This window comes from Adiantum capillus-veneris, chromosome 10 (assembly GCF_014529385.1).
Source record: "Adiantum capillus-veneris isolate H3 chromosome 10, ASM1452938v2, whole genome shotgun sequence".
NCBI lineage: Eukaryota > Viridiplantae > Streptophyta > Polypodiopsida > Polypodiales > Pteridaceae > Adiantum > Adiantum capillus-veneris.
In genome coordinates this window covers 83,833,857-83,838,822 of record NC_140940.1, presented here as the reverse complement: position 1 = coordinate 83,838,822, position 4,966 = coordinate 83,833,857, and positions in this window count along the sequence as shown.

Below are 4,966 nucleotides of genomic sequence, written 5' to 3'. Positions count from 1 at the left end.
TGATTACTAGCTGTTTTGTTGATGCTACTCGTTTGGGAACCCATACTTGTCCTTGCTTCGTTTGTGTTTGAAGAGACTTCTTTGGGATCCACCTTATTTTTGTGTGAGTCTTCAATAGTCTTTGCTTCAACCCTTGTACGCTTGGTTGAGGATGAGATTCAGACTTTGAGAGTTGATACTCGAACTGTTTTGGAATCCAAATAAATTCATGGCCTCTTTGTGCTTGAATCAACTTCTTTGGAACCCAAAATCGATTTGTAAAAACTTGCAACTTTGTGACTTTCTTAGATGTTCTTGCAGCTTTGATTGTTTTTCTTTTGGTGTTGGATCTCGTGATTTTTCATCAAAGATCTTCACCTTCTTGATCCACACCTATCTTTGGCCAAGGTGTCTCTTTGGTATCCAGATTTGTCGAACTTTTTGGCTTTGACTTGTTGTTCTTTTCTTTTGGCCTTCTTTGGTTGTCACCGAAGCTGCTAGTGATAGTGATGACCTAAGTTTTTGGTAGGGGATGTCATAAGAATCATCACTATCACTGATATCCTTAGCAAGGATGCATTCTAGCACTTTCCCTTTGTGGTTTAGCTTGTTATGGAAGGTTACTATTTGCTTGCTCTTGGGTTGTTGTTTCTGGGATGACTTTTCTATCCACTTGATTAGTGTGTCATTAGCCCGTTGACATGGTTGGGTTCTTCTTGACTGAGTCTTTTTTGCATGTATAGGAGCCACATATGAGGGTACTTGTTGCAATTGCGTTCTCACTGAGGATTTTGGAATCCACTTTTGATGCACTTTATTCTTGTAGCGGTGACATTGGTTTCTGGGTCTTTGATCTGGACACTCATAAAACCGCGCATTAGTTCAAGTGTCATTTTTGTCACATGTTGGGTTGTTGGGATTTCCATTGCTAGCATCTTCTTGAAGCTTCAAGTGTTCTACGGAGTCGTAGAACTCGTCTTCTTCTTGGTCTTTGTTTTCCTGGGTCACACTCAACTGTAAAGTAAGGAACGACATCAAAGCCATCTTTATCACAAAATGTCATTGTTGGACAGTCTTGAATAACGCACACATCCAAAGTAGCCAAGATGTGTTTCCATTCAAGTGGCTCTAAAGCTTCCTCAAGAAAGGGTTCTAGGATATAACCCTTAACTTCAATTGCTCTTTCTAAAATACACTCCTCTCGCTTTAAGCTTCCGCATTGCGAAGCTCCACACATCCACAACTCTTTAGGCTTAGCCAACCATGCTGGAAGTTTTGATCCTGTTACAGTAGCGGAATCAAACTCCTCTACAGGTGTTCTCATCACATCCTTGTAACTATGGTCCTTCATATTTATTATTGTCGTGGTTTCCATATGTCTCAGGTAGATATGGTCATAACCCCAATCTTGGACCATTTTCAATTATCGCATGAATGGTCTTCCTAGAATGATAGCATAATTGTTCTTCTTGTCAAAGTCAACAATAGCAAAGGTTTGCTCATATTCAATTCCACAAGAAGTAACAACTACTTTTTCTAGCAGTCCTAGTGGGCTTTTCTTGTGTCCTTCCTTAAGCTGCAGTTTCATCCTGGTAGCCCTCACTGCTAGTTTTCCCCGTGTCTTCCAGATCTCTTTTGTTGCAATGGAAACACCAGCTCCATTGCCAAGGATTGCCATGGTTTTTACACCTTGGAATTCCACAAGAAGAGTGGTGTTCCCGTCTTCTCCCTCGTAGTACTCGCCTACCTTGTTTAATGGAACTGGCCTTTAGCTGAGGCATTTTCAGCTCTTTGATTCCTTCCTCGATTTGAGTCATTGGTTTTTAACACCAAATTTCTCTAGGAATTCTCCCACAGTAGCCTACAGTTTGGTCGTATTCTGAGCAACTCGGCTACCGTTATTGTACAAGTGACTAGTGTCGACAAAATGTCTATCAATCTTCAATGACCTTGTTGGAAGATAGTCTCTGTGATGGGACTAGAACAACATCTAACTTGGCCTCGTACTCTCCCATATAGGATGGTAGTGTTCTTAGCAAATGGGGTTGACTGTACAGATCCTTTGTCTCCCCAATACGATTCCACTTCTAGATTCATTTGAGATTCAACCTCAAATTCCTCTATTGGTGGAGGAGACACTACTCTTCCATGACTCATTTGGTTTAGTCGTATGCTTATCTCACTTGCTTCATTGGCCTCTCTGACATGTTTCCACAATTCGTCAAGACCATATATTGCTTTACAGCTATCAGGTATAGCTAGGTTAAATCCCTTGGAAGAGTTATCCGTGGTATTCAACACTATCCTTGGTTCTAATATTGGGTCCTTGCGCTTTGGTCCGTGCTCGTGACTGTGGAACCTGACTCTATTCATTCCACGTTTGGTGGGATTACTAGCTTGTGGTTCTAGTAAAGCGTGGGCTTTTTTAATTATTTTCTAGCACATTTCAAGATTTTCCTTTTCTAGTTCCATATATGGATATGTCATCCATGTCTATTCTTGGATTTGGTTGTTTTTAAGCCGTGTTTCATAGGCTTCTTGGCTATAAAGGCTATAACCTAGCTAAGCCTCTATTCACAATGAACCTTTCAGGTCAAAACACAGGAGGTGGTGGTTGTACCGGCCTCATCACTCCATGTGTTTCTCTCATCTTTTGTCGCTTCGAAGGGTAGTATCCACTTTGGTTGTTATAACACATTGTAGTTGGTACTAGTGCTTATTTATTAGATGCTTCCATCATCGGCATGTATCTCATGTCTACATAATTCTAGCACCTGGCAGTAGAGGTTGTTGTCCTAAGATAGGCTGTGGTCTTGCAACTCTAATGCAGTCCATGGATTTATGCTTTCTACAGCTCTGTATTCTCATCCATACTTGTAAACAACTATAGACTTCCATTAATAGTTGACTCCGTATGTATAGACATATAAGAGCTTGTAATATGTCAGCTCTTCTAGGTATGACTCTAAGCACCTATGTAGGTTGATCTCATTGACGTCAATGTATCTATACAATCCTTCACTTTCATGACCTATTATCCAAACTCTTTCAACAAGCTTGGTATTTATCAATTGCAAGTTTGGAAGATTAATTATGGGCGGATGCTCCTCTATTGTTGGGATTCCGAAGCTTGTATAAGCTGAGTTTGACTCTAAAGAGAACATGGTCTTTGGGCTTAACTGCTCTAGCTTGAGATAAGAAGGTTTATTCCAAAGTGTTCAAGTTCTTTGGTTAAGGAAAAGTTGAAACTATGTCCAAAACTGAGACCATTTTCTCACAATCCTCTCAAATTTTTGGTTTTAGACTCCCCTAACTTCTGGATGAATTTTGAGGCCTTAAACGACCTTTTTTTTGAACAATTGATCAACAACGAATGACTTGTAATGTCTTTCAATTCTTTTCAGGGTTGACACTGAATCTTGTAGATCTACTCTGGAGCTTCATTTTGATAAAAGAAGTTTCTGAATCTGATACCGGTAGCTCAAGTTATGGCCAAAATAGTCAATCTGTGCCCGGAGACTTCATATGCGTATGATGTCTACTAGCTCAGAATTGCTCTAAACTTTAACTATAGACTCTCCTTGATGTATTCTAATCACTCCAAGTTTCAATTTGTAATTCTGACACTTTAGTAAGGTGTATCAGTCCTTTTTCTTTTTGTTGCCTGCAACTTCTCGGGGAGGTTAACTAAGCCAAAAGTGATCCATGTTGAATGAAACTTGGTCTCTAGGCTTATTTTATGCTGGCAAACACTTATGTGGGCTTAGATGTAACTTTTGACCTCTAATTTGACACTTGAAACATTATACACGTATGATGTCTTTTGTGGCAAAATGAAGTGACTTTTGTTTCAGTGACTCTTTATCACTCAAGCAACTCTGAGCAACTTTCAACTTTCAATTTGAACACTTTTTATGCAAGCTATGGTCAATACAATCAGAACCTTGCCCAATTTCTGTATTTTGACCTTTGCAAGCTCAAATGTGCTCCAAATTCAATAAAATTTTGGCTAAGGACTTCATTTATACTCTAGGACACTAAGGTATACTTAGATGTCTGATTTGACCCAAATCTGGCCCCTAAGACATCATATGCGTATGATGTCTTTTGGCTCAGAATTCACTTAGATTTTTACCCAAGGTACTCCTTGATGCATACAACAAGAATATGTTATCACAACAACTTTTGGATGTCAAAATTGCTCAAAATCACCACTTTTTCACCTTTACCTTCTTGTATCTTCAAAAATCTCTTTAATTGCAAAAGTATGTGTCCAAATGACATGAAATTTTGCAAGCAAGCTTAACACATCATTTCCCAACCCCCTGTGTGGTCAAAAGTGCAATTGGACTGTCAGATCTGGCCTTGAGACATCATACGCGTATGATGTCTATGTGCTCAGAATTGGCCCAAACTTGGTCTGTAAGCTTGTTTTGTTGTGCTCAACACCCTGGTAAGCTCCAATTTCAATTTTGGTCCCTAAAAGTGCCCTTTGAACATCATAGGCATATGATGTCTAACTGGTTAGAATTAGGTGAAACTCACTTAACAGGTTCTTCACTACACTGGCAACTCTACAACAAGTTTTAGAATTGAATTCTAACACTTTTTGTGCAAGTTATAATCACTTCAAGCAATCACTTTGCTTAGATCTGTCTATGGTCTTTGCAAGCCCAAAAATGCTTCAAATTCGACGAAATTTGGCCCATATGCTTCCTAAATCCTGTAGATCACAAGGGTGCACTCAGATGTAACTTATGACCTCAAATCTGGCCTCTAGGACGTCATACGCATATGATGTCCAAGTGGTCAGAATTCAGTTATGTTTCTACCGCAGGTGGCCCTTGATATGTACAACAAGAATATGTGCTCACATCAAATTTTAGAACTAAAAAATGCACAAAGTCACCACTTTTTACAAGGAAAACCCTTGAAAGAGTAAAATCCCCCCAATTTTCAATCTCTAAGCCCAAATGATATGAAATTA